We start from the raw sequence: 17,855 nt of genomic DNA, 5'->3' as shown, positions 1-17,855 counted from the left end.
TATTTACGACTTTTTTTTGTACTGTCTCATAGCAGTTATCTTACTCACCCTTGAAATTGTTGCCTTCTGGAAACCTTTGTGTTACTTTATTTGACTTTATTCATCTAACACTTATTACAGTGTATTATTGTTGTTTGTTTCAGTAAACATTTCTTGGGTACCAAACCTGGAGGAATTCATACTTTTGGCAGTCCCTGTGTTATAATATATGATTAGATGTATGAGTTTTTTAGGGCAACTTATTTTGATTTCTTGCTCATAACATATTTGATGATAGATATTATGAATTTAGTATTATGGAGATATCAGAGGAACAGTGTTAGTTAAAAGCCCAATTTAAATCCTGGTTCTATCACTGTAGCCTGGGTCCTCTGTAGAGAAGTTATTTAGCCTATTTAAGCCATAGTTTTCTCAACTTAGGCTTCCCCGATAGCTCAGTTGGTAAAGAATCCACCTGCAATGCAGGAGACCCCAATTTAATTCTTGGGTTGGGAAGATCTGCTGGAGAAGGGATAGGCTATGCACTCCACTATTCTTAGACTTCGCTTGTGGCTCAGCTGGTAAAGAATCCACCTGCAATGTGGAAGACCTGGGTCGATCTCTGGGTTGGGAAGATCCCCTGGAGAAGGGAATGGCTACCCACTCCAGTATTTTGGCCTGGATAATCCTGTGGACTGTATGGTCCATGGGGTTGCAAAGTAAAATGGGAAATTGGCTTGGGCTGCCATGACAAAATATCATAGACTGGGCAGCCTCAATGACAGAAATCTATTTCTCACAGTTCTGGAGGCTATGAAGTATAAGAGCATAGTGTCAGCATTTTTGTGTTCTGGTGAGAACTGTTCCTGGCCTGCAGGCAATACCTACCTTCTCCTTGTGTCTCACCTAGTGGAAAGAGACAGGACAAACTCTCTGATGTCTGTTATAAGGGAACTAATTCCTTCATGAGGTCTCCACCCTTGCGACCCTATCTAAACCCAATTTATTCCTAAAGACCCCACCACATTTGGAGTTAGGTTTTCAACAAATTTGGGGAGGGGGCACAAATAGTCCATAGTACTATCTTATGCAGTGGTTTTGAAAATTAAATAATTAATGGAAAGCATTTAGCATTGTGCTTCTAGCATAAAAAGTGATGTGTCTGTTTATTCTATTGTCATCAGTATCGTTTTGATTTTGCCTTATTTGACATATTATGTAATGGAGGAAAACTAGAAATGAATTGGCAATTTTGCTTTTCATTGATGGAGAATATGTGATAGTGTTAATCACAAAGAGAAATGTAGGAAGAAGGGCAGGATTGCAGGCTTGCTGATGAGAGGTGCTTTATTTCACTCTATCAAGAGGCAAGGAGAACATGGGTGCAAATGTCAGGTTTATAGATGTAGCATAAAATGCCTAGAGTAGAAGAAAAGAGAACCTTTAATATTCTTTATATGTGTATGACCTTTAAATGCAGCTCTTAATTGTTTTTATTCAAATCTTTTATGTTTCTTTTCTCTGATTTCATTGATAAGGATGAATTTTTGTGTGAGTCCAGGAAGGCAGAAGTATCATTTTTATCTTTTTTTTTTTTTTCCATTTATTTTTATTAGTTGGAGGCTAATTACTTTACATCATTACAGTAGTTTTTGTTATACATTGAAATGAATTAGCCATGGATACCACTAAATGTGTTTTGCCGGATTTTCAAAAGTTCTGTTTCAAACATTTTGAATCTTTGACATATTTTGACAGTTTAGAGGGGCTATAATCTATTCCTATCCTCTAGCTTGTGGGATTTACTTTCTCCTCTCTAAGTTAATGAATCAAGGGCTTATTAGCCTTTCTAGAACTATTAAGAATCTCTCAATCTTTCACTTTTGGCAATAATTGTCTCCACATTTACTTTATAGAGTCCCCTTTGGTGGAACCCACAGGCGGAGAGGAAGCACAGGATTCATAAGATGGCGGGCGGGTGAGTGACTGAGAATTTGGGCTGAAATTGGAAAAAAAAAAAGTGGCAGTGGTCGCACCTTAATAAAAGGAATAAATTTGAAGTCTAAGTTGGGACATTGCATTGTCTTGGTCAGGTCTGTAAAGAATGGAATGGTTTTAAGGTTTATTTTTTTAAATACAAAGTTTATTAATACTTTATATAACATAGCTATCATGCCATATTGTATGATTTTATCAAAATTCACTCTGTGACTCAACACATAGTCAACAGTTTGAGGGAACATAGAAGAAATATTTATCCCAGAGTTCATCTTTTTCTGTGGTAGTAGTGGTTAAAAATATATCATTAAATTGTGGTTTGGGGCTTATCTTTTTTGCTTTAAAAACAGAAATTTCACCTCTTAATAGTATACCCTTGATTTGGCATACTGGTTTACTGATGAATTTATGAATTTTCTGTGAGTGTATGTGGTGGTATATAGTTAGATGAGGCTGACTGTGCAATTATAAAGTAGAGAAGGTTTGTTTCTAGGCCCCTTTCACTGCTATTTCCTTATTGCTTCAGCCTCCTCCTTTGGTTGAAGGAGTTATCCTCCACAGGGCCTTGACAGGCTGTCTTTGTTTCTGTTGTTTCTATTTTCTTTCCATTTATTTTTTGACAGGTTATCTTTGAAAGATTGAATAGCAGATTATTTTACGTTTAAATGAGGCTTTTGAAAATCCAAACAGAATTTCCTTATGATGAAACTAGAAACATTGACATCTATTGGGACAAGTATTTTTAGTAAAGAGAGTTTTTTGACTCTGCTTCTTGAGTCACAGCCTGTTACCAGGTAGGAATGGAATGGACACTGTAACAGATCTCAGACATGCTAGTGTCTGAGTATCTGTGCTTGTGAGATAGGCATTCTTACACACTTTTTATAGTAGAGGTACTGAAAGAGGCACAGAGAAGTGAAGCCACCTCCCTTCCTAAAGAGGTCACAGTGGAGGCCCGTCTTAGCCTCACATCTTAGGGCTCTCATACTCCAAACCTTTCACGTGTACCAGCACACCAGAATTTGACGATCATTTTATCTTGGTTCTTAATCTGTAGTTCCTTTTGGTGAATATAAGATATCTTGCCCTCAAGAATTCCTTTACATGCTTCTATAGAGATGGTTCCCCATCTCTTCTCTATGTCACCATACTAGATCATGCTGCTTGCAGTGGATGAGTCTTGAACTTTTTGTGTGTTTCTTGCTAGGAGTATAAAATGCTTTATTAGTAGAGATGGCCAGCAACTACAACATCCAGCAGTAGACATTGAGTTAGGTTTGTTTTCTAGCAGATTGACCAGCTGTGAAGTTTGTATAGGGAAGTGTATATGAGAACTGTATATATGTGTGATGTATATGTGTGAACTGTAATGTTTGGGAATTATCACAACAAGAATGAATAAATTTCTTGTTATTGATGCTTTTGAACAGGTATATTCAGGATTACAAAACATTTTGAAAATGTTCATTCCACAAAGAATTATAAAGTGCTAAATTCTATACTGAACACAACATGAAAAACACATGGTTTCAACCCTCAGTGCAATGATAGTTTTTTTTGGGGGGGGGGTACCAAATTACTTTATTTAAAGGAATGGTACTAAAGAAAGAACTTAAGTAGATGTGTTGTTACAACTTATAGAAAAGGTGAAGGTAGCCCAAATATGCATGCACTGCCTCGGTGGCCAGGAGTCACCCGTGGCTGTGGGAAGCCAGCCTGAGGCTTGGTGCTCACTGTGTCCCAGGGTGTGCTTGTCAAAGAGGTCCTCTGCCGTGCCAGACCCAGGGGCCCCCATCTTGCGCAGGCTGGTTACGTGGTCACCCAATTCTTTGATGGCTTCCACCTGCTCATTTAGGTAATGAGTCTCAATGAAATCACACAGATGGGGATCGTTTTTTTCAGTGGCCAGTTTGTGCAGTTCCAGTAGTGATTGATTCACACTTCTTTCCAAGCACAGCGCACACTCCATTGCATTCAGCCCATTGTCCCAGTCATCACGGTCTGGTTTCTTGATATCCTGAAGGAAGATTCGGCCCCCTCGCTGGTTCTGCAGCTTCATTAGTCTCCCAGCATGTTCCCTCTCCTCATGAGATTGGTGAAGAAAGTACTTGGCAAAGTTCTTCAAAGCCACATCATCGCGGTCAAAATAGTAGGACATGGACAGGTACACATAGGAGGCGTGGAGCTTCAGGTTGATCTGGCGGTTGATGGCGGCCTCCGAGTCCTGGTGGTAGTTCTGGCGCACCTGCGAGGGGGATGCGGTCGTCATGGCGGGTGGATAAGGGGCGGTGGCGGCGACGGCGACGGCTGCGCTGCGCTGGAGCGGCGGCGGGGACCTTGGGCCGGTCGGAGGGTGTTGTCAAGTGGTGACGAGGGCTGGCTCTGAGTAGCCTGCCGGTGCTGCGGGGGGACGAGCCGCGGGGTTCCGTTCAAGCACTGTTGAAGCAGGAAACCGCAGCGACTCTCCTCGAAGACTGTCACAATGGTAGTTTGAAAGGAGACAAACATGTGAGGTAACTATTAAGATACACTGTAGTCATTACAGTGATGGAGACCTGTAGGACAAAGAGTGGGCATACCATGAAAGGTCAGGTTAACTGTGCTTGGGTGATCTGAGAAGACGCTGTAGTTTAAAGTGAGGGCTGAATATATTCTTGACTACAAGAAAATTCATGGTCTGCTTATACATATGCATACACAGCATTTGCACAGATGCATTTTCCTTCCTTGTGCATGTAACTGTAGTATTAGGCTTGAACACTTAGTGTTTTTCCTTTCCCTCACATCTACAGCCCCGCATATATGTTTCAGAAGGTTTCTCCTACGTTGTTTCTTTGTTTCCCTTTATTTTTCTGTTCTACAGCTTTAAAATTTCTCTGGTTTTTGAAAAGAGGCAGACTAATTTCTGGATAGTAAAGGAAAGTTAAATTTATGATGATCGCTCTATTTCTGCATTCTTTACAGCACTTAGTAGTGAATGAAGCATCACAGTGAAGGTGGGAAATGGTAAAGAGAGCAGGGTAATGGAACTAGGCACCTGATTGCTTTATAATTTTTACTGTCACACAAATGGTTTTCTTCTGCCCAAAATAATCTTAAGGACTAAAAGTGTGATTAGCTATGTTCTTGAGCTGAGAGTGAAATAGAGGACAGTCGTCTAGAGGGAAACACTGTATTCAGTGGTATATTAATTATTTCCTGCCCCATTTTGATTGTAAGGCTTTTTGGTGAATTATGCTTATGAAGCATTCCCCTATGATTAAGTATTAGGATACATGCTTATCTCTGTCTCTAATATATGCTGGTTTTTATAGGCTGACACATTGGCATATATTTAGGCAGTTTAGTTTAGTTGAGAAGCCACTTTCCATGGTATTATGGAAAGAACCCTGCACCAAAAGTTAGGAAAACTGAATTCTGCCTCTGCCTCTTAAGTAATTTTTTTCTCCTTTGATCTCACCAGGTAGCCTCTCTTAGGTCTCAGTTTCTTGCTTTTTAAATATTGGGATAGGATAATGCTCCTTAAGGTATTGCTCAGCTCACACTTTAATTTATTGTTGACAAAAGGCTATTTATTCACCTACTAAGTCTTTATTGCATGCTTCCATATTTCAGGTTCTGTGCTAGGTAGATGCAATCAAAGACACATGGAGGATAGATGTATGGTCAATGAGAGGGAATTGAGAGTTGAGAAGTAAACTTATACAACTCTGGTAAATTTTTGACAAAGGTAGCAAGGCAGTTCACTGTGGGAGGATAGTCTTCAACAAATGATGCTGGAAGAACTGGACTTTCACATGCAGAAGAATCAGTTTAGATCCCCACTTCATACTGTATACAAAAAATAACTCAAAATCGATTAAAGACATAAACATGAAAGCTACAACTATACATCTCTTGGGCTTCCCTCATAGCTCAGTTGGTAAAGAATCTGCCTGCAGTGCAGGAGACCCGGGTTCAGTTCCTCGGTTGGGAAAATCCCCTGAAGAAGGAAATGGCAACCCATTCTAGTATTTCTCCCTGGAGAATTCCATGGACAGAGGAGCCCGGCAGGCTACAGTCTGTGAAGTCAAAAGAGTTGGACACAACTTAGCGACTAAACCATACATCTCTTAGAAGGAAATGATTACATCTTTGTGATCTTGAACTGGGCAGTAGTTTTTTTAGATTTGATATCAAATGCATGAGCAACCAGTGAAAAACTGAAAAATTGGACCTCATCAAAATTAAAAACATGTCAAATGACAGTCTTAAGAAAGTGAAAAGATGATCCACAGGATGGGGCAAAATATTTGAAAATCATATACCTGATAAAGTACTCAGAGTATATCAAGAATTTTTGTAAATCATCTATAGCCCAAATTAAAAGTGGCCAAAAGATCTGAATTGACATTTTTTTCAAAGAAGATACACAAATGGCTGGTAATACATGACAAAATGCTCAACATCAGTAGCCAGCAGAGAAATGCAAAATCATGAGAGATACCAATTCACACCCATTAGGATGGCACTAATCAAAAAGATGGACAATAAAAAGTGTTGATGAGAATGTGAAGACATTTTAACCCTCTTATACTGCTTGTGGTCAAGGCTATGGTTTTTCCAGTGGTCATGTATGGATGTGAGAGTTGGACTATAAAGAAAGCTGAGTGCTGAAGAATTGATTCTTTTGAACTGTAGTATTGGAGAAGACTCTTGAGAGTCCCTTGGACTGCAAGGAGATCAGTCCTGGGCGTTCATTGGAAGGACTGATGTTGAAGCTGAAACTCCAATACTTTGGCCACCTGATGTGAAGAGCTGACTCATTTAAAAAGACCCTGATTCTGGGAAAGACTGAGGGCAGGAGGAAAAGGGGACAACAGAGGATGAGATGGTTGGATGGCATCACCAACTCAACGAACATGGGTTTGGGTGGACTCCGGGAGTTGGTGATGGACAGGGAGGCCTGGCGTGTTGCGGTTCATGGGGTCGCAAAGAGTCGGACATCACTGAGTGACTGAACTAATACTACTTGTGGGTTTGTAAAATGGTGCATCTGTTTTGGAAAACAGTTTGGCAGTTCCTTGAAAACTTAAACCGAGTTACTGTGTGACCCAGCAGTTTCATATCTAGGTAAATACCCAAGAAAATTGAAATCATATGTTTATACAAAACTTGTCTGTGAATATTCATAGTAGCATTATTCATAGAAGGCCCCAAAGTGGAAATAACCCTAAAGTCCAGTAACTGTTATATGAGTCAATAAAATGTGGAATAATCTGTAAAATGAAATATTATTTAGTTGGAAAAGTAATGAAATATACTTGCTATTACCATGGATGTACCTTGAAAACCTTGTGCTAAGTGAAAAAAGTCAGATACAAAAGGCCATGTATTATATGGTTCCATTTATATGAAATGTCCAGAATGGGCAAATCCATAAAAGACAGAAAGCAGGTTGTCAGGGCAAGGAGGAGGGAATGGAGAGCTAAAGGCTGCTAATGGGTTCAGGCTTTCCTTTTTGGAAGATGAAAAGTTCTGAAGTTAGTGCTGATGGTTACACAACCTTGTGAATATACTAAAAACAAAAACTGTATTCTTTAAAATGGTAATTTTTATGATACAGGAATTGTATCTCAGTAAATTTTTTTTTTTTAAAGACATGATCCTTTCCTTCATGGTGCTTAAATGAACTGCTTAATATGATAGGGATAACAAAGGGTTCTGTGGGAGGCCACAGTGTGACATTCTTTCCTACTGTGTGGAGTTGGGGTCAGACTGCTGGAATAAGTAACACTGAAATGAATTGAAACTATTGAGGTGGAAAAACTGGTACAGTGGAAATTAGGAAACAGGAAAGAATATATCAGAATTAATAACTTATGGAGAAGGAAATGGCAACCCACTCCAGTATTCTTGCCTGGGAAAATCCATAGACAGAGGAGTCTGGCGGGCTGAAGTCCATGGGAGTACATGACTGAGCATATGTGCAGGAGGGTGGAGAGAGATGGGTTGGTAGCAATAAACTGGTAGAACTTAAAAAAAAAAAAAAAGAATAACTTAAAGCAAGTTTAGTTTTAAAAGGTATAGTCTCCTACCTCTGTCACTATGTAAGATTGTCACAGATCTTTTACCTTAAGTAATTTAATTATCCTGTAATGTGTATTATGAAAAAAATATATCTTAACCTTCTTGAGGAAATGGAGCATTTATTTTTCATGATTTCTAAATACTTAAAATTTTCAGCCTATAGTGTTTTAAAATTTAAATTTTCATGAAATCAGAGTAGATTCTTTAAGTTGTTTAAGCTGTTTCCCTTTTATATATTTTATAAGCCAAGTTTCCAGCCTTCCTTCATATAAAAATTTTATTTTCATTCCTTTTGACAGTTTGAGGCTAATTTCAGCACCTTGTAAGAATTATTTGCTGTGGGGTTGGGATAAATACAGATGTTTGTTTCTGTTTGCGCTTAGGTAGTAAAATATTAAGAAGAAATTTCAAGCATGTACAAAAGTAGTAATAGTCACACCCATGAAATCAATACCAGCTTTAAAAATTTCCAACTCATAGCCAATTTTATTTTATAATACACTCACCTATTCATTTACTTTCTAAATTATTTGGGAGCAAATCGCGAAAGTCACATCATTCTTTATGCATGTTCATGTATCTCTTAATGAAAAGAACTCTTTTCTTTTTAATATGTATTATTGAGACATTTTTAACTTGGAAAGTTTTCATATGAAAATAAATTACTTGAAAGTTATCTGTTGCTGGAAATGAATAGTTAATCTCTTTTATACAGTGTTTTATTCACTTATATATAGTGTTCATTTCTTCTAATAAATGCTAGGTATGGTTCCAAAATCATAAAATTGATGATATGAGAATGTGGTTCATAGTCTTTATGTTCCTTGTGGTGATTATTTATGATTAACTAGGGCTTAGAAATGATAAAACTTTTCTCTACAGCTGATTATGTCCTTTTTCCATATTCAGTGGGTTTTACTCCTTTGCCTTATAGGAGTGTCTTATTTAACATGATGAGCTACCAGCCCTTGCGGAATGCACATCTTTAGGCTTCCTTGACATTTGACTTTCTTGGTTCATTCCTGTATTGGAGTGTTCATTTATTGGCATGTCTTTTGATATCCACCGCATGCGACTGTATCTCATCCCTACTCTGTTCTTCATCCTCTTTTATTCTCTCTGCAGACTCTTAGTTCTGCTGTCAGGCTATGCTGTGCCTACGTGCTTAGTCGTGTCTGACTCTTTGTGACCCTTTGGACTGTAGCCCGCCAGGCTCCTCTGTCAGTGGGGTTTTCCAGGCAAGAATAGTGGAGCAGTTTGCCATTTCCTTCTCTAGGGGATCTTCCTGACCCAGGGGTTGAAGCCACGTCTCCTGTGTCTCCTGCATTGAAGGCGAATTGTTTACCTGCTGAGCTGTCAGGGAAGACTGGCTGTCAGGTTAACATGATGTTATTACTTACATTATGTATATATTAGTGAATCCCAAATATTTGTTCCTAGTGAATGGAAACACCTATCTTTAATATTCTAGTTAATTATTTAAAATATTCCCATGGATATATACCTTCCTCCTCTTTCAGTCTTCTGTGCACCTGCTATTATTTGTTCTGTTGACTCTTCAAAAGATATGTTATTTGTATTTTCATTATTACTACCTATTATATGCTGAACTACTTTTAGGTCATCTGAGTGCTCCTCTCTGTGATTCCATAAACCTTGTGTGTTCTGCACAGTCAGAGTAGTGTATGTCTCCCCCTTATTCGAGTTCAGGCTCTTCGGGGCTGAGATTGGATTTTATTCATGCTAGGACCGTAGTACATGAGACATAGTAATATTCATTAAATTGTTAATTGAATTCTGATCTGTTTACCTACTATATTCCAGCAATATCTACCTAAGGTCTTGTCTTGGTACATACTATACAAAGTACTCCTTGAGAATCCAATAAAAGTGACAGTCTCTATTAAAGTGCCCTATAAATTTCTGTCATAGAACTTATTTAATCTAAAATTATTGTTTATTTTATTTTTTATTACCTTTTCCCCCTTTGAATGTATTTCCTGTGATAGTAGGGACCATGATAGTTTTATACATTTTATGTATACATTTTGACATAACATTGCACAGAGTAGGGCCTTAATAAATACTTACCAAATACGAATGAGTGCTTCCTCCTTGGTTGAGAGCGGTGTACTTATCCATAATACAAATAATTTCATAACAGTATAAACCTTAGACTTTAAATCTTTGTTTTATTGTTATCAGACTGATTTTTTTATTTTTTATTTTTTGCCCCTCTGTGCTGTGAAGGATTGGGAAACCTGGCATGCTGCAGTCCATGTGGTCACAAAGAGTTGGACAAGTCTTGGGACTGAACGACAACTGTGATGCTTATAGGATCTTGGTTCCTTGACTAGGGATCGAACCCCAGCAGTGAGCACACCGGATCCTAACCACTAGGCTGCCAGGGGATTCCCAGACTGATTTTTTTAGAACAGTACTTTCACTGGTGAAATATCTAGTCAAACTCTTCTGCCCTATCTGAGATAGGTTCTGGGAATACAAAGATAAATAAGAACTTTGTTCCTTACTTTTATGGGATTTTGAAATAAAGAGAAAGAAACGCTTAAATCCCCTTGAGGTGGTCAAGGAAAGCTTCCCAGGGACTTCTGATATCTCTAAGGTTTTTTAAGCTCAAAAATTGTATCATTCATAGGAGCCATTTTCTCTGGCAGTAGCAAAAAAATTTCAGTAATCACAAAAGACTGATTGCTACCAGCAGGAAATTGTTGGCTGCTCCTATGGCTGCTCTCATTCTGATTGACTTGAATATTTATTTCAACCTAGAAGTAGTAACTTTGGAATTTAAATGTAATTCCTTACTAGATAGAGATGATTTTTAGGTTATCCATTATTTTGTTAGCTGAGGTAACTGAAAGGAGAATTCAGCATTGTTGTATGTGGCTTTACTGAACCCAATGCAAGCTTTCCTTATTGGTGGTAGGTTTGATTTTTGTTTGGTTAACACGAGAATTAGGAAATAACTTGCACTTAGCACTATTAATACACTATTTTTTTGACTTATTTATATGACTGATTTACTTATTTTTGTTTTCTCTTTCATTCCTGTTAGAAGAGGTAAGCTCTGTGAGAACAGAATTTTTGTCTGTGGTGTTTATTGCTCTATAAATATTTGTGGAATGGATACTTATAAAGTCCATTGGTAGCCTTAACAGAGTGGTTTAAATAAAATAGTGGGGATGGAAGCTGGTTTATATGGTTGAGGATAGCCTGAACTGATAGTGATCTAAAAATCAAACAGGAATAGATTTTTCTTTCCTTTTAAAACAGTTGATAAAGAATATTTATGAAAATTCCCTTGGCCGCTTTCATTTCTTTTTACCACTGATAGATTATAAAATCTTTTTAAAATTAACATGTTCTATTAGATTTCTTTTTTTGTAATTTATATATTAACCTTCTAATCACTAAATTCATTTATTACCATAAGTCATATGCCCTCAACTTAAGACTTTTTAGATTTTTTTAAAAAATTGAAAATTTTAGGTATTTTCTTCTTTAACATAAACATAGATGTGAAGTGATGTATCAGTAAATAGTTTTAGACCTTAGATTAATTTTATTTTTTCAAGTTACTAAGCAAATTTGTACCAAAAGTAAATATGTATATAAATGACTTTACTTATTCAGAATTCTAAAATTAGACATCTGTCTGATGAATGTTGTTCTGCATGTTGCTAAATAATTAATAGTAATTAAAAGGTTAAATATAAGCTGAAGAAAGCTTTGAATTTTGAAATGTTTGCAACAGCTAGTAATCTGACTGATGCAGACGTTTTTGTCAAAGTTGAAAAAGTTAGAGCTAATTAATTTCTTGGGAGACATATGATGAAATTGTAGGTGTGATAACATATTTGAGTAACATATGGTAGTTATGGGGCACCTTTCTAATGATTGAGCAGCCAGTTAAATATAGACTTTTTTGGTTGTTTTTCTTTTATTATCATTCTTTGTTAATGTGTATTTTTAAAGTAATTTTGCTTTCCGGAAGTCAGTACTCAGGATTTAATAATTTATATTTAAAATATTATCATTAATACTTTTTTCTAAATTGACATAAATTTAGTAAAAATTTTTCTTAAAAGTACAGCCATTTTTTCCCCCTCAGCATATGTATGTATTATACTTAACATGATTAAACTAATCCAGAGTTTAGGGGATTATACTGTCAGTACACCTTGTTTAACTCAGATTACCCTTGAGTGAAGATTTCCCTCAAATATTTTATGGTTACTTTTGATATATTAATATAAACAGCACATATCTGGAGGAGAGCATGGCAGTCCACTCCAGTGTTCTTGCCTGGGGAATCTCCATGGACAGAGGAGCCTGGTGGACTACAGTTCATGGGATCGCAAAGAGTTGGATACGACCGAGTGATAAGCAGCACATATAGATACGTATTTTTTTACTTTAGCTGTGTTTTTCTCTCATAAGGATTCAGTATTTGCATTTTGACTTATTTCCTTCCTTTCAGTCTTACTTTCTGAATACTGCTTGATTATGATAGCAGATTAAAAAAAGAACTAACCATTCTGTTACTAAAATAGTGTCTTACACCTTGGTAGAGGAAATTTTGAGTTAAGAATTTTGCAAATAGAGACAAGTAATGACTTAGAGGTTTTTGTTTTCCCTCTTTTAAAAGTTGGATTTTTACCAGAGTGTCTATGATTATAATCTAATGTCTAAATCTAAAATTTTCTCTCGTTCAAAAATCTGCAGAGTAAAACAAATTCAGGATGGAAATGCTTCTGTTGTGCTGTAGAGCCCGCCACTGGAGGGTGTTCAGATTAATTTCTCTTGGTCTTAGCATTCTGCTGGTCCCTTAGGTTGATAGAGTGAAATGTAAATGTGAAGCTTGTGCACTCTTTTTAAACCTTTTATTATGTTTGGGGTTTAGTCGATTAACAATGTTGTGATGGTTTCAGGTGAACTGCGAAGGGACTCAGCCGTACTCCCCCAGACTCCCCTCCCATCAGGTGGTGCTATAACATTGAGCGAAGTTCTGTACCCTATACAGTAAGTCCTTGGGGTTATCCATTTTAAATATAGCAGTCACACACAATTTTAAGAGACAATTAATTGATTACTGGGTTCCTAAAACACTATGGTACTTTGGAGACAAACTGTATGCATTAAAATCTATTTCCTAAGGGAATTCCTTTGGCAGTTGTCAACTAAGAAAAAACACACAACGTGAGAGCTGCGGTTAAGTTTTATTTGGGACAAAATGTGGCTGCAGCCTGGGAGGGACAGCGCCTCAGACAGCTCTGAGACACTGCTCCAAGGCTCTGCTTTTTGGGAGAAGTGACATCTGCATCTAAAATGAAATAAGCTGAGAGGGAATATGATTCTGAACCTTAAAGGAAAGTGAATTGAAAGTTCCTCAGTCGTGTCTGACTCTTTGTGACCCCATGGACTATACAGTCCATGGAATTCTCTAGGCCAGAATACTGGGGTGAGTATCCTTTCCCTTTTCCAGGGGATCTTTCCAACCCAGGGATCAAACCCAGGTCTCCCGCATTGCAGGTGGATTCTGTACCAGCTAAGCCACAAGGGAAGCCCAAGAATACTAGAGTGGGTAGCCTATCTCTTCTCCAATGGATCTTCCCGACCCAGCAATCAATCTGGGGTCTCCTGCATTGCAGGCGGATTCTCTTATCAACTGAGCCATGGTGATGTGTAAATTCTAGAATTATGAAGGAGGTAAATATAATATTCCTTTGGGTTCTCATCTAGAAATTATTCAGAATATTACTATATATATGTGTGTGTGTGTGTGTGTGTGTGTGTGTGTGTCTGTGTGTATATTTGTGCATGCCAGATCAGTTTAATATCATACAACTTACAGCTTGGTGAAGCTGAAAAAATAAAGCCTTTGAAATACGTTGAAAATTGTATGATACGCGGTTGGCAGTTTGTCATTTCCTGTATATAGGAAACTATTTCCCTTTAATTCTTCTTTCAATAATCTTACTTAAAAATTTGCATACAGTTAGAGGATCTAGCATTTCTAGAAACCTCCCAACTTGATTTACTAAACATTTTTTATATTACCACAATTTTTTAATTTAAATTTGAATATTCTACAAAGAATTTTGGTATGGACATCTGTTCTATGAATTCTTCCTTATTTTGAATCTGTTGCAAAGTTTCCTTGTCAGTTGACTTGCTCATGGTGACAAAGACCAGATATTCATGCGGGGACTGCTGGAGAATTTTGCTCCAGTTGGGTTCTGAACTTAAGCCTTAAGTTAATAATAAAGGTGAACTTTCAAGTGACTCACAATAAACGACTTACTTTCTCATTAATTAAAATTTGTAAAATTTGGATTATTACTTAGTTATCTGTGAATACCGAGTCTTAAAGATAGCAGGATTTTCTGTGTATAGCTTACCAGTTTGAAAAATGAGTTTAGAGGTTTATTCAGGGCCTGTAAACTTTAAATAATTTAATTGGTAGGATTGTTAATGGTGATTAGAATCTCCAGAAACAATATCCTAGTGAATAGACTCTTCACTTTTGAGAACTAGCAGTAAAATGATGATATATCAATTAACTGTTTGTTTTGTTAATTATCAATAATGATAAAATAAACATTAAGTTGGATAATTGTTAAAAATTAACTATTAAAAATTACAGTTATAATCCATATAATTCTAGTAAACAATAGGCAGTATTAAATGACAAATGGAAAGATGATAGTGTTTCATTCAGTAGGAAAATTTGATATTTGATTTCATTTCATAGTTGAATAATTTTTTTGCTTTCATAAGTTGTTAAAATATTTTCTATTCAGATAAGTCTGTCTCTATGTCATAAAGAAGGTAAATGACAGATATCTGTAAGCCAACACTGAATTTCACTGTAAAACTTGGCCCCAAACCTGAAAGCTATGGTTCATTCTAGAAATATTTCTGGAACAGTGAGTGAATGATTTTGGAAGATGAGATTTACATTTTAAGTACAGTGTCAACAGTCTTTACCTTGCCATGCATAATTTTTGTTGCCAGATGTGCCGAGGTCAGCATTTTAGCCATTCCTGTCTTTCTTATTTTCTGAAATTACTAAATAACTATTGAGGGGGCTTATGACCAAAAAGAAATTTTGGGGGGGAATATATTAAGAGCCTTATTAGTCCATTTTGTGGAGCATAATATGCTCTGTCACATGGAAATATTTTTTGGATGCTTTCATAGCCATCTGTAGAGGTGAATCTTTGATTATACATAAGTCAGATAAAAAAGATAATTTTGACATTGTCTTTCCTTCCTGAAATACCTTGCTTCTGTGAAATAGTGTGTTAGCTTGATCACATCATTACAAAGGGGTTTCATAGTCAGCAATTAAAAGTATGCATAGTAAATTCATTGTTTATGATTTTTAGTGTTTTCTGTTGACATGAAAAATTTTAAGAGCAGATGATCATCAGTCTAGCCTGAGAATAAATGATTTTTTTTGCCTCTGGAATGAAAGACTAATTTTAATAAACATATTTAAAATCTATCCATTTCACATACTTTATTCACTAAATACGTGCCAGAACATTTTAGAAACTCAGAATTACTATGAAGCTACTACACTTACACTTTTGAAAGTCGGGGGAAAACTGTAGATGCTCTATTCATTTACAGTTACCAGGTATACTGACAAAAATCTATTATTTTGACTTTTAGAGATTATCTTAGCATCATAATTTCCTATGAGATGTTGAATTGGACCAATTCAGGCAGCAGGAAAGATTCTGAGATAAAGGAACTAAAATTTTGTGCACTTTGTCTTCAATAATAAAATACTTACCATGTTTCTTAAATGAATATATATTACTCTATTCCTTAAAATTCATTCATATTATTTGCCTTGAAAAAACTGTCTCTCAGTTAGATGGTATCTCTCTGTGGCTACCGTTAAATCCTTGCTATGTATATCAGGCATGGTGTGGTGTGCCTTGTGTGCAGTAAGCCATTTTTTGTGTTAAACGCTACAGATAAAGTGTAGCAAGATCATTAGACCTCTGACTGCAGTCATGGGGGTGATCTGTGTTATTTAGGCCTATGCAGGTAAATGGGACAGCTCCTTCATAGGTACTTATTGATAGTGCAGCTGACTGACAGACGATCCCCAGGGTTTTAGGAAATCTTTCCAAACTTTCGTTCCTTGCTTGACTGAATTTTCAGTAGCCAGGGAAGATTTTCTGTCAATTCTGAGTTTTGATGTTTGGGATTCAGTAAGTACTTAGAGCAAGAGTAAAGGGGAAGTGCTTACCAAAGTGGGCGCTGAGTCTTGCCTCAGTTAGCTGTTCTCCATCTATTCATTTTTTTATTCAGTCAAATATTTATTGAGTACCTATACGTTCGTGGAGCTCATATACAAGTGAGGGAAATAACCAATAAAGGAGATAAATACATAAAGCATTTGATATGTTAGACAACAGAGAAGAATCAAGTCTAACCATGGGCCTTCATATCTGAGGATGCATATTTCTAGGTTAGCAGCCATTGCCTCTATTAATCAGGTGTTTTCTCAGTTAACAGGATGGGCCACCTTAAGTGTAAAACCACATCATGTACCTACAGTGCAGTTTGGGAGTATTAGGGTAAATTGTTTAGAAGTATCATGATATAAACATTAGGTGCCTTCATTAATGTAGGAGATGCATTCTAACCACACTGTTTATTGTCTAAAGAAATAATATTTAATCCATAGATGTGTGTTCCTTAATATCTTAGTCTAGCTACCTTGCTGGTACATGTGATTATAAAATAGCAACTGATTCTCTTAAGATGCACATAAAATTTAGCATCTTTTTATAGAGACTTATGGTTATTGGTTTATGTTTACTTCATTTTCCCCTTGTCTCTTAGCATTATTTTCTTCACTAAAAAATATATTGTGTTTGAAGTGAAGTGAAAGTCACTCAGTCGTGTTCGACTCTTTGTGACCCCATAGACTATACAGTCCGTGGAATTCTCCAGGCCAGAATACTGGAGTGGTTAGCCTTTCCCTTCTCCAGGGGATCTTCCCAACACAGGGATTGAATCCAGGTCTCCCGCACTGCAGGCAGATTCTTTACCAGCCGAGCCACAAGGGAAGCCCAAGAATACTGGAGTGGGTAGCCTGTCTCTTCTCCAGCGTATTTTCTGGACTTAGGAATCGAACCAGGGTCTCCTGAATTGCAGGCAGATTCTTTTTTTTTTTTTTCCTTAACTGATCTATCAGGGAAGCCCATATTGTGTTTTAAAATGTAATATTTTGATCAGAACAGTGCTTCAAACATGAGTTTACAGTAAGATGGAAGATTATGAATTGATTTTGTCTACCAGTTGCCTCGGATGCCTTAGCAGTCCAAGGAGCACCTTAATTTAGCTGTGTTCCCATCTCAAAGCCTTATTGTTCTCTATGTCAAGAAAACTGTTCCCTCATATATCTGCATCTAGCTTCCTCATATCTTTTCAATTTTCCTTAAAAATCACCTTCGCAATGGCAGCCATCCTGATTTACCTTATCTAAAACTTTAACTCCCCTATCCTGTTCAAACTCTTTATGTTCCTTTCTTGACTGTTTTGTGTTTTTCTCCTTAGCACTTATCAGTATCTACCATTTTATGTATTCTTTTCCCCTCCATTAAAATATAGAGCTCATGAGCAGTGATTTTTGTTAATTTTTTTCCTATTACATTCCCAGTGCCTGTTATAGAATAGAGCACCCAGTATTTATTGAATTTTAACAAATGAATAAAATTTATTACTAGAACCTATTAAGAGCCTTGGTTGTTCGATAAATCTGT

General features: G+C 36.8%; 1 protein-coding gene and 1 pseudogene across 4 annotated transcripts in view; one reads left to right on the top strand and one right to left on the bottom strand.

Annotated features, from left to right (window-relative positions):
• AKT3 (AKT serine/threonine kinase 3) overlaps positions 1-17,855 on the top strand; it is a 264,755-nt gene that overhangs the window by 50,907 nt on the left and 195,993 nt on the right. The gene's annotated exons all lie outside the window — the stretch shown is intronic.
• Positions 3,575-4,427, bottom strand: LOC110144909 (ferritin heavy chain pseudogene; annotated as a pseudogene).

The sequence above is a fragment of the Odocoileus virginianus genome, chromosome 11 (genome assembly GCF_023699985.2).
Source record: "Odocoileus virginianus isolate 20LAN1187 ecotype Illinois chromosome 11, Ovbor_1.2, whole genome shotgun sequence".
Lineage (NCBI taxonomy): Eukaryota > Metazoa > Chordata > Mammalia > Artiodactyla > Cervidae > Odocoileus > Odocoileus virginianus.
Note: the sequence above shows the minus strand (reverse complement) of the source record. Positions and strands in the feature narration are given on the sequence as shown.